The sequence below is a fragment of the Sarcophilus harrisii genome, chromosome 1 (genome assembly GCF_902635505.1).
Source record: "Sarcophilus harrisii chromosome 1, mSarHar1.11, whole genome shotgun sequence".
Classification (NCBI taxonomy): domain Eukaryota; kingdom Metazoa; phylum Chordata; class Mammalia; order Dasyuromorphia; family Dasyuridae; genus Sarcophilus; species Sarcophilus harrisii.
The window spans coordinates 94,554,764-94,574,563 of record NC_045426.1 but is presented as its reverse complement, the minus strand read 5'-3'; the positions used below and the strand labels follow the sequence as shown (position 1 = coordinate 94,574,563).

The 19,800-nt window shown below is 33.5% G+C and overlaps 1 long non-coding RNA gene across 1 annotated transcript in view; it reads left to right on the top strand.

Annotated features, from left to right (window-relative positions):
• The first annotated feature begins 7,845 nt into the window (after window positions 1-7,845).
• Window positions 7,846-19,800, top strand: part of LOC116422570 — a 123,072-nt gene continuing 111,117 nt past the window's right edge. Inside the window, exon 1 of the long non-coding RNA XR_004233223.1 lies at window positions 7,846-8,548. This is a non-coding gene — a long non-coding RNA (uncharacterized LOC116422570). The remainder of the gene's footprint in view (window positions 8,549-19,800) is intronic.

The following is a 19,800-nucleotide window of genomic DNA, read 5'->3' as shown; positions in this document are numbered from 1 at the left end:
GTCCTGAAACAGGACCTTTGTATGTCATAGCCTGTGTGCCCTTTTGCTTTGTGGTTTCTAATTATTCCCTCCATTGGAGAGTGGAATAGAAACTAGCTTCTATTTTGTAGATCACACCAAATGAAGTTATAGAAGAGTATGTGAAAAAGTGGAAAAGGTTGTTTCAAAGTATACCAGCCTCCAAGTTTCTAAATTCATTAAAGGTTAAAAAACAAACAAACATCAAAATAGCATAAATTTCAGATAGTGAATAAGTTTTCATGTGACTAAAATTATAATAAATAGCTCTTTTCTCTTTTTTTTCCCACTTACTTATTTTTCTACAAATGAGTGTTTATGCATGTGACTGATTCTGTAAGGGAATAGGAAAACTAAAGCTCAGAGATCATACAATGTCAATGCCTTCTTTTGTTCTCAAGTTTTTGCCTGCTTCCCACAAACTTGTTCAAGGCAAGAAATGCTGAAATTGGAAAATTACAGAATTGTTTAGTGAAAAACACTCTAGCAGTCATTCAGTCCTTCACTCATATGAAGAAACATACTTTCTACACAATAACTTACAAACAGGCAACTAGGACTTTGCATCAACCCCCCAAATAATGTAGGGCACAGCACTACAGAAGAGAGCTTTTTGAACTTTTTTTACAACTGCTATCATGAAAAGGGTGTTTTTTCTCGAGGCAGAGCTAAGATGGAGGAGTAAAGGGAGTATTCCAAAAACCTTTAAATAATGATTTGAAAGAAATTTTAAGGCATCAAAATCCATAAAAAGATGGAGTGGAACAATTTTCTAGCTATAGGCGACTTAGAAAATCTGCAGGAGAGGTTTCTTGTATTGGGTGGTTCTAGAGCACAATCTCAATGCAAGACACACTAGGAAAGAAAGAAAGAGAGAAAGGAAGAGAGAGAGAGAGAGAGAGAGAGAGAGAGAGAGAGAGAGAAGAAAAAGAAGAAGAAGAAGGAGGAGGAGGAGGAGGAGGAGGAGGAGGAGGAGGAGGAGGAGGAGGAGGAGGAGGAGGAGGAGGAGGAGGAGGGAGGAAGAGAGGAATTGGCAATGACAGACCCCTCAGCCCACAGAGTCCAAAGACAACTCAGTAAGAAAGTTTTGGAGAGCTAGGGTGGAAGGGAACCCCAGACCAGGATCAGGCTTTGGAAGCCACTGAATCAATAGCAGCAATGCAGCACTGCAGAAGAGGCAGCAACTGCAACAGCAACAGCAATAATGGCAATACTTAGTTCTTAACTTCAGAGGGATGTTATGAGGGTCATTTCTATTCCTTCATGCTAACTTCACTTACAATATTAACAAAAAAGAAAATTATTTAAAGATAGATTAATTTAAATTTGCAGTTGTTCTCCAAATAAATTACAATTCTATATCTCAAATAACAAGCACACCAATATATGCCTTACTTGTTTCTGTAAAGGCATTGTTCTAGATGCTACTACAAAGGTATAATGAGATGAATTACCTGGAATTACAGCCAGATTACAGCCAGATAATAAAAATTAATAATGAAAGAGTCCCTATAATCCAAAATGCCCTTCACACTCTTGTCTCCTTCCACACTATCTCACCTCTCTTACCCTTTTTTTGAGTGAGGTAACCTAGAACCAAATTCTAATGATCAGTTGAAGGAAAGAGCTTCCACAAGTTAGTGGGGGCAGGAAGGATGGTCCCTTCCCTTCTATTACCTGGAGCTATTTGACTGCTTAATGTTTGAATAAGATGAAAGTCGAAAACTTCAATTTTTCTGATGAGTTGTAGAATCACCATAAGGCCTTACCATCTGTCCTCTCTTAAGATTCTCCAAGCTTTGTAATTTGCTAACTCTCTTGCCTCTATGATTTGTTATGTCCTAGCACTCTCCACTTAAATATTAAATAAGAGAAGAATCTTCAGGCTTTTCCATATATCCTCTGGGATTTCTGGGATTTCCCATCTGTTCCACATATAAACTTTCCTTATATGTTGCATTCCCATAAAATGTGAGCTCCTTGAAAGCAGGGACCGTCTAGCTTTTTCTATATTAATTCCCAGTACTTACCACAATACTTGACACTTAATAAATGCTTAATAATGCTCTTTTACTTATTATTTATTCACACAGTGAAAGTTCTTCAAAGAGTAAGATTTCAGGGAAGAGTGTCAGACTCTAATATTAATGCAAGAAGAATTTAATAAGTTCTTATCAGTGAATCAATAAGCATTTATAAGAATTGTTGAGGACTTATAGAGAAGTACAGAATATGGTAGGAAATCAAAAGATGGTTGACCTGAATGTTCCCCTTAAATAGAGGCTCTAGGAGGACCTCTCCATTCTCTATTCAGAGAGAGATAAGGATACCAGAAACGAGGGTAAAATGAGGTGTGATGACTGAAATAACACTAAAAAGATACCTCGAGTATGTTGGAGAATTCAGAGGAGTAAAGCAAAGTATGGAGTTCTGGTAGTCACAGAATGACAAATCTCTATCATAACCCCAAAAGCCATCTAGTACAACTCATACCTGAATAATAATATCATGTATAACATATTCAATAAATGATCATCCAGACTTTGTAACAATATTTTGAAAATGAGAAATCAATTTCCTAAGGCAGGTTATTCTATTTTGTGATTATTTCAATTGTCAGGAAGCTTTTCCTCATACTACACACACACACACACACACATACACACACACACGTACACACATATATGTATGTATACAGATATATATTTATACATACACATAAATACATATAATATGTATTCTATATGTGTATCCTTATATCATGATTGCGCACTTATACACACACACACATACACACACACACAATTTTGCTTTCTACTTCAATGAAACCAACTAAATTTTCTCTATAAGGATTCCCTTCTCAACATCATAAAAGTATATATTTTTAATAAATATTATTGCCTCCCTATTTATCTATCCTGTTTCTTTGGAGTACATTTTCCCTTCCAAAGGTAGATTTCAATAGTTGTTCTCCTTCCATCAAGTCTACACTATTTTTTCCTTCAATATGATTTCTAATTTTTTCCCAAATTCTTCTGTGTTCCCGGCATTTAATGAAAGAAAAGCCTTTAGTTGTTTAATATTCATGTCGGTAAATCCAGAAAAAAGGCATTTCTGGATTCCAGCATGAGAGTGTGCAGCCCAATAGTTTTTGTCTCTCTGGATTTTGGATTTTGGGGTGGGGAGAATTAACTAAATTAGGAAACTAAACATCCCTGCTAACAGGAGTAGAATTTGAAGTGGAAGGATGGAGATATGCTTAGTGTAAATAGTAAGAAGCAGCTGGGTGAAAATGCTTGAATTATTCAAATTAATAGTGATTTTGATCAATAATGGGACCTAATTGCAGACTAGGTAACTTAGGTTCTGACTGGATATGTTAATGTTAAGTAGAAGACCAGGAGAAAAATTATTACTTCTCTTAATTATGTCAAATTTTTTCAAGTATATTCTATGTCCAAAGGAAGGCAGTAAGCTAACTATGATGGCAGGAATTTAGAAAAAAAATCACCAAGCATTATTAAATGAACAGGAAATTTGTGTGGTAGTGGTACTAAATGTCAGGGACACAATTAGAATTGAAAGTTTAATCATGATTACCTAATATCAATTAAGTGTGGAGGAATTTCTACTGAGAGGAAATGAAATTGTCACCAAAAACAAAGATGAATAAGATTTTAAGAAATGTTTGTATTGCTAACTGGGTACAACTGTGGACTAGAGTCAAAAAAGATTTAAAATACTAAGATTCCCTTCCAGTATACCTGAGTCTGTGACTGGCTCATAAAAAGAAATATTAACTTTTTATCTTTTTTGTCTTTAGTAAGTTTATTTTTAATACACATTACTTTATGAATCATGTTGGGAAAGAAAGATCAGAGCAAAAGGGAAAATTAATAAAGAGATAAAAATACAGAAAAAGGAAGTGAACATAGCATATCTTGATTTACATTCAGTCTCTTTAGTTCTTTTTCTGCACACAGATGGCATTTTCTGTGCAAAATCCATTGGGATTGTTTTGAATAACTGAACCATTGAAAAGAATGAACTCTTTCATAGTTGATCATCCCACATTCTTGCTGTTATTATTTACAAGATGTTCCTGGTTCTGCTTGTTTCACTTAGCATCAGTTCATGTAAATTTTATCAGGTTTTTCTAAAATCAGCTTGTTCATCATTATTTATAGAACAATAATATTCCATTACTTTCATATTCATATGTTTAGTCAATCCCCAACTGATAGCCATCTTCTCATTTTCCAAATCTTTGCTACCACAAAAAAGCTGCTACAAACATTTTTGCACATGTGGATTCTTCCTTGTGATACAGACTCAGCAATGGCACTGGTAGGTCAAAAGGCACATATAGTTTTACAACCCTTTGGGCAAAGTTTCAAACTGTTTTTCAAAATGATTGGAACGTTTCACAATTCTACAAACAATGTATTAGTGTCTCACTTTTCCCACATCCTCTCCAACATTTATCATTATCTTTTCCTGTCATCTTAGCCAATCTGAGATGTGTGAGGTGGTACACCAGAGTTTGTTTTAATTTGCATTTCTCTAATCAATAGTGATTTAAAACAATTTTTCATATAATAATAGATTGCTTTAATTTTATTGCCTGAAAATTGTCTGTTCATATTCTTTGATCATTTTTCAATTAGGGAACGGATTGTAATCTTATAAATTTGAAACTTTCTTCATGTATTTTAGAAATGAGACCTTTATCAAAAACATGTAAAGATTTTTCCCAGCTTTGTACTTACCTTTTAATCTTGTTTGTGTTGGTTTTGTTTGTGCAAAAATCTTTTAATGTAATGTAATGAAAGTTATCTATTTTTGCCTTTCATAATATTCTCTAGTTCTTCTTTGGTTATCAATTCCCCCTTTCTCCAAAGATCTGACAGGTAAATTATTCCTTGCTATTCCTACTTTGTTTATGGTATTATCCTTTATGCCCAAATCATGTACCCATTTTGGACTTTTTTTTTGTATGGAGTGTGAGATGTAGATATATGCTGTTTCTGACATATTGTTTTCCAGTTTCCCCAAAAATTTTTGTCAAATAGTGAGTTCTTATTCCATAAATTTAAATTTGGAGATTTATCAAACACTAGATTACTGAAGGGTTGTTGTATGTATCTAATCTATTCCACTGATCCACCATTCTATTTCTTAGCCAATACCAAATAGTTTTGACTACTGCTGTTTTATAATATAGTTTTACTTTTGGTACTGTTGTGTCACCATCCTTTGTATTTTTTCCCATTAATTCTCTTGGTATTCTTGATCTTTTGTTCTTCCAATTGAATTTTCATCTTTTTTCTAGTTCTATAAAATAATTTGTTGGCAATTTAGTGTGGTATTAAAAAAGTAGAATAATTTAGAACGAATTGTCATTTTATTATATTAGCTCAGCCTACCCATGAGAAATTTATATTTTTTCCAGTTGTTTAGATCTGACTTTATTTGTGTGAGAAGTGTTTTGTAATTGTGTTCATATAGTTCTTGTGTTTGTCTTTGCAGTTAGAACTTTCTCTTGTCTAAAGTTGTTTTAAATAGAATTTCTCTTTTTATTTCTTATTGATTGGCTTTGTCAGTAATATGTAAAAATGCTGATGATTTGTGTGGTTTTATTTTATACCACACAATTTTGTTAAAGCTTTTGTTTCCAGTAGGTTTTTGGATGATTTTTTAGGATTCTCTAAGTATATCATCTTATCATCAGCAAAGAGTGATAGTTTAATTTCCCCATTGCTTATTCTAATTCCTTATTTCTTTTTCTTTCCTCTTTATCCTCCTACTTCTTTATAGGGTTAGATAAATTTCTATATCCAATTGAATGATTGTTATTCTCTCTCTCAGCCAAAACTGATGAGATCAAGCTTCAGATAATTCTCATCCCATTCCCTTCTTTTCTTTGATTTTAATAGGTCTTTTGTACCTTTTTGTGTGAACCAATTGTCCCATTATATTTCCCATTTTCCATTTTTCCAGTAAAATCCTTTTCCCAGCCCTTAATGTCATGTTCTTTGATGTCATCACATCATAATCTCAATTCATGTGATGTCCCCTTCTGTCTGCGCCAGTGTCAGATACATTTTATAAGAGTTACAGACATTGGTTTCCTCTCTAGAAATGTAAAAAAGTTTAAACTTTAAATATCTATTTTCTCATTTATCTTTCTCTGCTTCTCTTGAGTTCTGTATTTGTAGATTAAATTTTCTGTTTAGTTCTGGGTTTTTTTTATAGAAATTATTGAAAGTCTTACTTCTTTGAAGCTCCCTCTCCTCCTCTGAAATATGGTGCTCAGTCTCACGGGGTAGTTAATTGTTGGTTGTAACCCCAGGTCCTTTGCCTTCCAGAATATGATATTCTAGGCTCTCTGATCCTTTATTGTAGAAGCTGACATATCCTGGGTAATCCTGACTGTTGCTCCTTGATATTTGAATTGTTTTTGTCTGGCAGTTTTTTTCCTTGGATTGTAGTTCTAGACTTTCACAAAAATGTTCCTTGGGGATTCTTTGTGGGATCTTGTTCTGAAGGCGAACAATGGATTCTTTCCTCCATTTGTAAAATATCAAAACTGTTTTCCTCAATTATCTCTTAAAGAATACTATCCAAGCTGGTTTTGTTTTTTTTGTTTTTGTTTTTTTTTGGTTATGGCCTTCAGGTGGGACAATAATTTTTAAATTGTCTCTTCTGGATCTATTTTACAGGTCAGCTATTTTTCATTTTTTTTAATAATTATAACTTTTTATTGACAGAATCCATGCCTGGGTAATTTTTTACAACATTATCCCTTGCACTCACTTCTGTTCCGACTTTTCCCCTCCCTCCCTCCATCCCTTCCCCCAGATGACAAGCAGTCCTATACATGTTAAAGAGGTTACAGTATATCTTAGATACAATATATGTGTGCAGAACCTAACAGTTCTCTTGTTGCACAGGAAGAATTAGATTCAGAAGGTATAAATAACCTGGGAAGAAAAACAAAAATGCAAACAGTTTACACTCATTTCCCAGTGTTCTTTCTGTGGGTGTAGCTGCTTCTGTCTGTCATTGATCAATTGAAACTGAGCTAGATCTTCTCTTTGTGGGAAGAAATCTATTTTCATCAGAATACATCCTCATACAGTATCGTTGTTGACGTATATAATGATCTCCTGGTTCTGTTCATTTCACTCAGCATCAGTTCATGCAAGTCTCTCCAAGCCTCTCTGTATTCCTCCTATCAGCTATTTTTCCAATGATGTATTTCACATTTTCTTCTATTTTTTCATTCTTCTTAGTTTTTTTCATGGATTCTTGCTGTCTCACAGAATCATCAGCTTCCATTTGCCCTGATCTGGATTTTAACCTGTGATTTTTTTCCACTTAGCTTTTGTACATCTTTCTCCATTTGGTTAATTCTATTTTTAAGGAGTTGTTTTCTTCTGATATTTTTTTTCTTCTTTCTCCAACCTAACTCTCTCCTGCATATCTCTCATTTCCTTTCTCATTTTTTCTTCTACCTCACTTATTTGCCTTTTAATTTATGTGTGTGTATGAGCATTTCCAAGAAGCCTCTTTGGGTTTGAGACCAATTTATGACTCCTTGATATTTTTTCTGTGCACATTTTGTCTTTGAGTTTGCGTTTTATTCTGCCCTAAACCCATATTTAGCTCTATATGGGCAAGGCTCTTTTCTGTTTCCTGCTCAGTTTTTCCTTTTTTCCTTTTCTTTTGGTATTTCCTTTTTTTTTTTTTTTTTTTTTTTTACTTTTATGCTTGAGCTCTTTTTTTTTTTGGAGTTAAGGGACTGCTGTCCCAAACTTCCGGTGCAGCCCAGAACCTTGACTCTGAGCACAGCGCCCCTTGTGTTTGCAGGAAGTAGCTTTGCCTGCTCTTTTCAGGGCACAGCCTGGTTTCCGGAGTTTGCCTTCTAAGATAGGACTGGAGGCTGCCCCCTGCTGGGCTCCGCTGCTGTCCATCATTGATCTATTGGAACTGAGTTAGATTTTCTCTTTGTCAAAGAAATCCGCTTCCATCAGAATACATCCTCATACAGTATCCTATGGGACTTAGTGGCTGCTTTGCTGTGATTAAGACCCTCTTTCCCAGAGTCTGTCTCACCTGCGCTGAACACCCTTTCCAGCCCAGTGAGACTGACGCTTTTGAAGGCTATCAAGCTGGGGAGAGGTTCCACGGCATCTTCTCTGCTCAGAGGCTCCTTTCATGTGGTTTTCCAGGGTAACTGGGAGAGCTCGAGCATCTTCCCGCCTTTATCCCGCCATCTTGGCTCCGCCCCCCAGAAGTCAATCCATTCACAGTTCAAACGGCAAAGAAGCCCGCTGGAAATAAAGACGTAGCGGCTAACTTAGCACTTCGCCGAGCAAAGAATCCAGCAACGGATGGCTTTAACAAAATCGAGGCAATGTCTGCTTTGAAAATAGAGAGGTGTTCCTCGTAGAAAGCAAAAGGATGAATTACGCGGGAAGAACGGTGGCGGGAAAACGGTACCCACACAGAAGAGAGCTGGTCCCAGGTAAGAGCCCATCATAAATTTCCCAAAGTGATGGCGTCGTTTGAGTCTGTACTGTTTATTTCTATTTGATTGGAATCTATTATCACATGTTACATAATTAAATATTCAAATATCGTACATTTGAATATATGACTTCATAAGATTCATTATTTGTACCAATTGGAATCTAGTTTTAAACTTATAAACATATAAACAAATTTTATTTTCAGAGTGCGGGTTGTTAGCTATTTAACAGGACACTGCTAATTCAAACCTGAATGTAGCTTTTAGGAACTCATGTTGATGGCTTCTGAAGCGATTTATCTATAAGTAATTCAAAGTATAATTCTTTTAATTTAATTTTTGTTACTTCCATTGCCCAAATTCAATAAAGAATACGATATAAAGCAATTACAATTTTGAACATTGTTTTATATATTATCCATTTAGATAATATATATCCCTTACCTATACACATATCAGACTTTTCTTAATGAGAAAGAATTTATATGAAAGTCTTCTTTTTATTTACCATTATTCTAAACAGTTCTGTAATTAAAGTATGGCTATACATAGAAAGGAGGAGGAATTGGACCTGTATTAAAATGGATTACAATACTGCTTGCATTTTTGTTCTTCTTCCCGGGTTATTTCTACCTTCTGAATCCAATTCTCCCTGAGCAACAAGAGAACTGTTCGGTTCTGCACACATATATTGTATCCAAGATCTACTGTAACCTATTGAACATGTATAGGACTGCTTGCCATCTGGGGGAGGGGATAGAGGGAGGGAAGGGAAAAGTCGGAATAGAAGTGAGTGAAAGGGATAATGTTGTAAAAAATTGCCCTGGCATGGGTTCTGTTAATAAAAAGTTATTAAATAAAATAAAATAAAATGGATTACAATGATAAAGGAAACTCCCCAAAGAGAAAGTTGTCTCTGCCAAAGCAAGTTAGCACTTTTCTATAATTTCTCATTTTAATGAGTTGCCTACAGCACTGAGAGATTAAGTAAATTGCAGAGGTTGTATATATCACAACTTGTATATATCAGAGGTTTCACTGGAACTCAGGTCTTCTTAGCTTTGAAGATGGTTTTCTCTCATTGTGTGTGTGTGTGTGTGTGTGTGTGTGTGTGCATGCACCTGGTTGATGTCTGATCAAAAGAGGAATTTTGGTCTGCTCTATTTCTAACTTGTCCCGGTTTTTCCCTCCTTAGGCACCCTGACTTCCGCCCTGTCCCTATTCCCCCAATCTCAGGGGTTTCCATATTAATGCCAAACTTTCCACTGGTATCTGAGCTCCTAATAGCCCATTGGAGCACTAAACACTGAAGCTCATCTTTCATCCTCAGCTTCTTTCACATCAGGGATCGCTGGCATGTGCCTCCAGGTCTGCCTAGCACTAAGATTTGAAGTTTAATCCATTTAAGTTACAGATGATTTGCTGACCTACATTAGTGAAGGAAATTTATACACTGGGAGTTTTCTGATGAAATCATAGAGCCCGATCTCTGCTCTCCCTCTAATGTTATATTTTATGGGAATTTTGAACCTAAAAACAATACCTTTTTAGTTATTCCATAGTGATGATTGTTTTGACTACATGACAGCTAGAGAATGTACATTCAGAAAATCACTGGAGCAAATATTCTTTTAAGTGTCTAAATGCTATAATTCCTTCCCATTCCATTACTCCAAAACATTTCCTTACAACAAGTTCAGCAACTCCCACTTTGTGAGCATAATTCACAAATATCTATGTCTCAAAAATTATCAATTTAAAACATAGCCAGAATTTTTTAAAACAGTTTTTCCTGGTCCATTGACAAAGCCTATCTTTATTTTAAGACAGCAAACAGAAATACCAGATGTAATTTATTGATACATACATCTTGTAACTGGCTTCATCCATATTTAGGGCTAGAAAGCTAATAATAAGAACAAGGAACACATCAAAACAAATTGCGGGAATGTATTATTTGAATAAAAAGAAAATGGCATTTTAAAGTTGAAGTTGTGAGTATATATGCTGGATGCCATATTGAGTGTAATGATGAAGGAAGAACACCATACAGGCAGTCAAGAAAAAAGTTAGGAACAGGAGACAACAATCCTACAGTTCATCAAAGGGACACACATTCCAAGAGTGTTCAAGGGATCAAAAGTCAATACCGGAAAAAACAGTTTGGAAGAAACTTGCCTTGGGGATACAGTGAATACCACACAACCATAAAACTATGCATTGTTAGTAGAGGCAGAGAAGGGAGAGTAAGAAACTGGGCCATAGGCTTTGATGTGGGCCAGAATTGAGATCTAGACCACGAAATGGGCCAGGAATTATAAGAGAATCAGTTCAGAAGTCCTCATGAGCTAAAGGTTGCGGTGAAACAGCATCACCTTACAGAAATACTTGTTAAAGATCCACAATTTTGATAACTGAGATTTATATAGCATTCTATGCTTTAAAGGTTGCAATGCACTTAACTCATTATATTTCATTTGAATGTCAAAATTATCTGTAAGGTTCTGTCTTTTGTGAGGGGAAGAGGGATGTGGGTAAGGAAAGATCCTAGTACCTGTGACTTCATTGATGTTTAAAAATTTTTAAGTGCCTACTATGTGCTAGGAACTGTGCTAAACACTGGGTTTACAAAAAAGGCAAAAGACAGTTGTCTACCCTAAAGAAGATCCCAATATAGTGGGGGGAGGAACAACATGCAAATAAATATATACATAATAAGTTACACAGGAAACAAAAATTAACAGAGGAAAGGCATTGGAATTTGGAGTGGTTGGGGAAGCCTTTTATGGAAGGATTTTAATTGGGACTTAAAGTCAAGCAGGTTAGTAATCAAAGAAGAGGAAATAAAGTGTTCAAAGCATGCAGGACAGTCAGAGAAAATGCCCTGAACCAAAAAATGGAGCATCTTGTTCATGAAACAGCCAGAAAACCAGTGGCATTGGATCAAAGTGTCATGGATAAGTTATGAGACTGGATAAATAGGAGGAGCTGAGTTGTGAAGGGCCTTCATTGCCAAACAGAATAACTTGTACTTAATTCTGAGGCAATAAGAAGCCAGCAGAGTTTATTGATTGAGGGGTAGAGGAAAGAGGGTTATCTAATTAGGACTGTATTTTAGGAAAATAGCTTCTTTGGCTGAATGGAGGATTTCCTTATTTCTAGTGGGGGAAATTCACTCTGCCAAGGGAGACCAGTAATTTAAAAAACTACAATTAAAAAAAAACAAAAACAAAACATCCTCATCTTTTAGTCTTATCCCCTTGTGGTGACAAGAGTTTAAAGGATTTGCCTAATGTTTCATAGACCATCTGTATCAGAGATGGGAATTGAATCCAGTTCCTCTCACTTCAAGATTAGCTCTCTATTCATTATATTAAGCTAAAAGGTAATAAGTGTACGGATTTATTTGCCCCATTTTATGGATGAGGATGTTGCAAACAAAAATATTAAGTGGCTCATTTATGATCAGACATGTGCCTGAAATGGAATTAGAATTTAAATCTTTCTTATTGCAAGATCAACATTTTCTCCAAAGCCCCATTTGTCCAAGACATTTTGTAATGATCTAGAAATACAAAGATTAATATAACAAAGTTGTTATCCCCAAGTACCTTCCATTTAATTGAATATCAGAAACCAACTATTCCAAAAAGCATGCCAAAAAGAAAGGCAAAATTGATAGGAAAAAATGATTAGCTAACGAGTTAGGACCCAGGGAAAAACTGGGTTTAATTATTTTAATAAAAAAAAAAAACAACCATTGATTTAGCAAGTCCCTGAGAAGCAACATAATATAAGGGATAAAAGGAGGATGAGAATTGGAAAGATTTGGGTTCAAGTCTAATGGACTTCAAGTCTAATGGATGAGTCACTTAGACCTTCTATACCTTAGATTTTCTTATACCAATCTTTTTTTAAGATTTTCTTAGATTTTTCTATACCAACTATTTTTCTTGTTGTTATTATTATTGTTTAGACTTTTTTCAGTCATGTCTGACTCTGTAACCTCACATGGAGTTTTCTTGACAAAGATATTGGAATGGTTTGCCATTTCCTTCTCCAATTCATTTTACAGATGAAAAAAACTAAAGCATAATTAAATGACTTTCCTAGGATGATACAGCTAATGAGTGTCTGAGGTCAAATTTGAATACAGATTTTCCTGGCGCTAGGCTCAGGGCTCTATTCACTGTACCACCTGGCTGATCAGCTATTCCTTAAACTGATGAAATCACAAGTTAGATCCCAAAAGGAATGCAAATGTTCAAGGTTTTCTGGTTTCATTAAAGGTAAAACAATAATAAATGGTGCAGTCCATGCCCTCAAAAAAATCTGTAAAGAGTTGAAAAAGAAAAATGGAAAAAGACAACTATATATATATATATATATATATATATATATATATATATCAGAGCACTGGATTTATGAGTCAAAAACTGATTTTCAGAACAGAGAACAATTGCAGATCTACATTGGTAGAAGGTGTTTTCTCTCTTAGACTTGACTCTATTAAATACATCATAATACCAATTCAAACCAAAGGGGAAAAATAATATCATCACACAAAAAAGCTCCATTGCTTAACACAGTACCTGATTCATAGTAGGGGCATCATAAATATGTGTGGCTTTTTATTGGATTCGGCTTCATTTCAGATTTTACCCAAAGCACCTAAGGAAAAAAAATCTGGAGAGGAATAATTTTACAACTCCATTTCAGAAATAGATTGCTTCTGTTAGTGTAGCATGTATCAAGTTTGCTCACAACTAAAAATAATTCATAATGTGCAGGCAGTTTGCACTTTGTGATTTTTTATAAGCAATATTTTAAAAAGGCATTTCTAATTATACACTTCACCAGTATCATCATCATCATTCTACGGACACTACGCTTTACATTTGGAATGACTGCTTATCTACCTGTCGGATAGTCCATTATTTACTGCTGTTTTCTATGTGTACCTAAAGCTTTCCACTCCAGGAAAAGTAGTGTTCTTGCAATGCATTATGTTAATGATGCATGAGAATGCTTAAACTGTGCTGAACTAATAAAATCTGTTTCCAATCAGACCATTAAACATGGTAGGGATTTTTTGGACTTGATTTGCTAAGTCAACCAATAGGAGAAGAGGAAAAACCAGCACATAAAACAACTTGAAACAATTGTTATCCTTCCATAATACCAATCTGTTTGTGACATTAACTTGCATGTTCTATAATGTGATTTTATCTTCAGATTTCTTTTTCTGTTTTTTAAATTGGAGCCTTATTTTAATGCTACATATTTATTACAATCTTAAAGCACCACTGTTGTGTGGATAAAATCACTACAGAATATGTACTACTAACAGCTAAGCATCTTTTCGTTAAACAAATAGAAAACTTTAAATTCACTCCTTCATTCTTCTGCAGGCTCTGCTGCTGACAATTCATACTTCTTTTTCCACCATTCTACCAACACCCTTCTCATTCTGAAAGGTCTCTCCATCTTTCCTTCACCAGCCACTATCAAAATTTAAAACTGAATCGAAACTTAAATAATAGAATGTCATGACCAGAATGAATCTTTACCATCATCAAAGTCTAATACCTTTATATTATAATCATAAAACTCAAAGCCCAAAAGATGACATTTCTTACCCCATACCTGACAAAAATTGAATACAGATACAGAATCAGAGTGCCATTCCTTTTCAGAACCTTTTTTGTTTCTATGAGAGAAGAAAGATGTTGAGGGGGAAATGTCTCTCTGGGTAGGACTATGATAAGTCATTTTTTCTGATTCTGTGTTCATTAGCCATACTAGAAAGAACAGCTAATAAATTTATGTTAGCTTTCATGTTTTCATATCTGTATCACCTCTTCTGAGCTCATTCTCACAAAGTAGATCAAGTTCCCAAAAGATAATGACTTTTGCTTCTTTCAAGGTATTAGAGATAACTCTAAGGTGCTAAATGTGCCTCTAATTCTGACAATCATGAGACCCCAGTTGTGTGTTTTGCAATAGTTATCAGGTAATTATCTTAATTTGCTTTTAGAGGTTATTTACTAAGATGGTATATTAATAACAGCTTTGAAAAACATTTCTCCTTAAATAGCCTCTTCTCCCTCAAGTACATATAAAATATGCCATAAGATTGCCTTTTTTGCTTAGAATATGATGTTAGTAAAGTATAAGTGTAAAGAACATATATGTTCAAAGTTTAAAGTCATGTATCCTGTTTATTAGAAATTCTTTCTTGATTATACAGCCAATAATTAATTCAAGGCATGAAATAGTTGAAGTTGCTTCTTCTATATTGGCTATTTGGCAATATATTTCTGTGACTATGTTAGCTCTAGGCATATCTCTTTCTGCTCCTGACTAATGAATTTCTTACTGGTTCAATTCTGCTGGTCAATGAAGAAGTGTGAGAAAAGAGGGAAAAGTTCTCTTTTTCCTCTGTCTCCCTTAAAAAGCCATTCTATCTCAGGAACTTGGCTTAAACTGGAATCCAAAACTGTAATGCTGAAATCTTCCACCTCTGGGCTGAATCTCTAAATGGAGCTCACAGACAGATTAGCTGATATTGATGTTGGTGTCATGGACATTTCTGATCCTCCCATTCTTTCTTAATCCAATCCAAGAGATTTCTAATTTATAAAAAATATCCCAGCTCACAATCTCATTGCTGGCACATTTATACATATGACAAATTAATTGGGTAAGGAAGGAACTTCACCTTTAAATAACTGATACCATTTGAAAGATGTGAATCCTTAGCTTAATTCCAAACTCAGTTCAGGTGCTTCCTCCCATGGAAAGCCTTTCTTGATTACCTAGTTGTTAATGACCTCTGCCTTCTCACATTGTGTATTTGCTTAATTTTTATCATGTTCTATGTTTTATTAGAATATAAATTCCCTGAAGGATCAGATTATTTTATTTTAAATTTTTACCTGTGCAAGTTGCATTCTCTCAAACTCTGTTTTTTTCATTGGTAAAAAGAAGGAGTTGGACTCAATGACTTTTAAGGTCTTTTACAATTAACCATATTGACTAGTGCAGTATATTTAATGTAGTAGGCATCTGATAAATGTTTCTTGAATTAGCCAAACTGAATTAAGTGTAATACAAATAACATTTGTTTATTCGCCCTCTATATAGCACAAAACTAGTATGTTTCTTCTCCCATTTCTCCAAATGTAGGAGCTACTTCAGGAAAATTTCTATTTTCATAAAAATAAAAACTGAATTTCTGCTATTAGAGTATTTGAATGGGAAAAAAGCTGAGGGAAAGAGGGGAAGATGATATCAATGACTTAAGGGAAGCAATAAATTAAGTCCTATGCTTCTTGGGAGTAATGAAAAATATGTCTTAGGTCAATGTGGGACTAAAATATATTTCCAGTTACAATATCAGTAGGAGGCCTAAAAATATGAATACTGTTTGGACAGCAAATATTGGTCAGTACTCAGAATGGTAGTAAGTGGACAATGGATAGCATACAGCAAGTACTATGTATATAGTCAATGCATAATGAGCAAAATACAATAATAAATGATTACTGAATATCAGAGAATCAGATAATAATCAGATAATATTAAATAACTAGGTCATAGAAAGTAGATAAATCAATAGTATATAACTACACAGACTGGAAATGAAAAAATGATGAAAGATGATCAAGGGAAAAAATGCAAAATTCCCCATGGTTCTTTGGTGGACTCATGCTTTTTATTAAAAAGGAACAGGATCAGAAGATGAATAGCATTGTACAGATTTCAGATTCTTTATTAACATTATATTAAATATGGGTACTCTAGATACAAGCTTTTTTCCAATGACTAACATATGGAAATATTACTGGAAGAACTGAATAATGCCAATTTTGACATTCTCATAATTAACAAAACAAAGAACAGAAAGAAGTTTTAACTAAATGGAAGGAAAGGGAAACCAGCCAAGTTCATACAATAGTCATTTAGTCTAAAGAGCACAACTGGAAAAATAATTCTAGCTTTAAAAGAGCTTATATTCTAATGAAACATAAAGAATGTAAACAGATAAGGACATATAATATAATTTGAGAAGAGAAATCACTGACTACTAGGGGATCAAGAAAGGGTAATCCTTAAAGAAAAACTAACATTGTTCATAAGACATATTAGAATTCCTAGAAGAAATTAACCAAAAGATCAGGAAAATATTACTTAAGAATCTTTAGATGAAAGTAGTGATCAAAAAAGAAAAACTGGGATTTTGTATTTCAAGAAAACAGAGGAAAACAGAAAGAGAGGAAAGGAAATGTGTACAGATGTATTAAAATAAGACTCAAGGGAAATTAAAAGTAATGAGCCACATGCTTTTTGAAAAGAAACCAATCCCAAAATGAAAACTCTTAAAACTTCTAGACTTTTAAATTTAACATAATCAAAATTATCTATTTTTCATTTTGTAATGTACTTTACCTCTAATTTAGTCATGAATTTTTGTCTTTCCATAGATCTGAGACGTAGACTATTTCTTGCTGTTTTCATGTGTTTATGGTATCATCTTTATGCTTAAATCATGCCCCTCTTTTGACCTTATTATGGAAAACAATGCCTAGTTTCATTCATACTATTTTCCAGTTTTCTCAGTAGTTTTTGCCAGATAATGAGTTCTTATTTCAAAGAATGGGCTTATTAAATACAAGGGTTTATGAAACACTAGATTACTTTGTTCATTGACTACTATATTTTGTGTATCATATTTTCCATTTTCCATTGATCCACTATTTTATTTTTAGTAAGTACCAGATATTTTTGATGATTTCTGATTTATAATATAGTTTGAGATATGATACTGCTAGGCCACCTTCCTCCATATTTTTTCATTGATTCCCTTGATATTCTTGATCTGTTGTTATTCCAGAAGAATTTTGTTAGGTTTTTTTAATGCTATCAAATATGTTTTGGGTAGTTTGACACTGCATAAGTAAATTGAATTAAATAGAAATGTCATTTTTATTATATTGATTTAACCCATCCATGATCAATTGATATTTTCCCAATTGTTTAGATCTGACTTTATTTATATGAAATGTGCTCTATAATTGTGTTCATACAATTATTAGTTTGTCTTTGCAGGTAGACTTCAAAATAGTTTATATTGCTTACAGTTATTTTTAATGAGTTTTCCCTATCTCTTGATGCTAAGCTTTATTGGTCAGATAAAGAAATGATGATGATTTATGTGGGTTAATATTTTATCTTGCAACTTTGCTAATTATTTCAAGTATATTTTTAGCTGATGCTCTAGGATTCTCTAAGTTTACCATCGTATCGTCTGCAGAATGATAGTTGCATTTCTTCCTTGCCTATTCTAATTGTCAATTTTTTTCTTCTTTTATTGATAAATCTAACATTTCTAGTACCATATTGAATAATAGTGGTGATAATGGCCATCTTTGCTTCACTCCTGATTTTATTGAGAAGACTTCCAACTTGCGTCCATTACAAAAAAATGATTGCTGGTAGTTTTTCATAGATACTGCTTATCATTTTAAAGAATACTACCTTTAGTCTTGTATTCTGTACTATTTTTAATAAGGAATGCTATATTTTGTCTAAAGCTTTTCCAGCATCTATTGAAATAATCATATAATTTCTGTTCATTTTCTTTTTGATATTGTTTTCCTAATATTGAACCAATATCACATCCCTAGTGTAAATTCCACCTGGTCATAGTTTATAATCCTTTTGACATATTGTGGTAATTATTTATTAGGGAATTAATCTATAATTTTCTTTTTCTGTTTCAGCTATTTTTGATTTAGGTATCAACACCATATTTGTGTCATAAAAGAAGTTTGGTAGGACTCCTTCACCTCTTATTGTATTGGAATTAATTGTTCTTTTAATGTTTGGTGAAATTCAACAATTAACCTATGTGTCCCTGGTGATATTTTCCTGGGGAGTTCATTAATAGCTTGTTCAATTTTTCTTTCTAAGATTGGATTATTTAGGATTTTTATTTCCTTATCTATTAAGCTAGGTAGTTTATATTTTACAAATATTCATCAATTTTGCTCAGATTGTCAGATTTATTGGAATAAAATTGGTCAAATATTTCCTAATGATTAGTATTTTCTTTATTGGTGGCAATTTTTTTCCCTTCTCATTTTATATATGGGTATTTGGCTTTCTTACTTTTTAAATCAAATTAACCTATGGTGATCTATCTTATTGATTTTTTTAAATAAAACCAACTCCAAGATTTATTTATTAGATCATAGTATTATTATTATTTTTTTACTTTCAATCTTATCAATTTCACCTTTGATTTTCAGGATTTTCAATTTGGTGCTTAAAGTAAGATAATTAATTAGCTATGTTTCAAGATTTTTTATTGTATACCTAATTCATTGATTTGTTCATTTTCTATTTTGTTAATTTAAGAATTTAGAGAAATACATTTTCCATTAAATTCTGCTTTGGTGGTATCTCACAAATTGTGGTGTGATGTCCTATTGTTGTCATTTTTTAAATGAATTGTTTCTATAATTTCTTCTTTGATCCCTTTATTCTAGGATTAGGCTAGACAGTTTCCAATTAATTTTAATCTATCTTTCCATTGCTCTTTGTTTAATGTAATTCTATTACACTGATTTGTAAAAATACATTTAATATTTCTGCCTTTTTATTTTTAGGCTTTTATGCCACATTAAATGATCTATTTTTGTGAATGTGACATTTACTACTGAGAAAATAAATATATTCCTTTCTGTTCCCATTAAATTTTCTCCAAATATCTGTCATATCTAACTTTTCCAATAGTCTGTTTTCTTCATTATTTACTTTCTTGGTTGCTTTATTATTGTTGTTATTGTTGGTTTTATCAGGTTCTTTTGAAGTTCACACACTAGTATGTTTTTTCTGGATATTTGTTCCTGTGTCTCACTTAATCACCCTCTTACAAATCTGGATGCTATACTACTTGGTGAATGTGTGTTTTGTATTTATATTGCTTCATGATCCTCAATTAGGTTTTGTACTTTCTTTTCATGTGGCCAATTGTACTCTTAGGAGCTGTTTTCTTCAGTGGGTTTTCATGTCTTCTTTTCCATTTGGTTAATTCTACTTTTTAAGCTCTTAAACAAACTGTGGACTCTTCTTTCATAATTCTCTTGCATTGTTCTCATTTCTTTTCTTAATCTTTCTTCTGCTTCTATTCTATGATTTTTAAGTTTGTTTTTTGAACTCTCTTCTCTCCCTCTCTTCCCTCT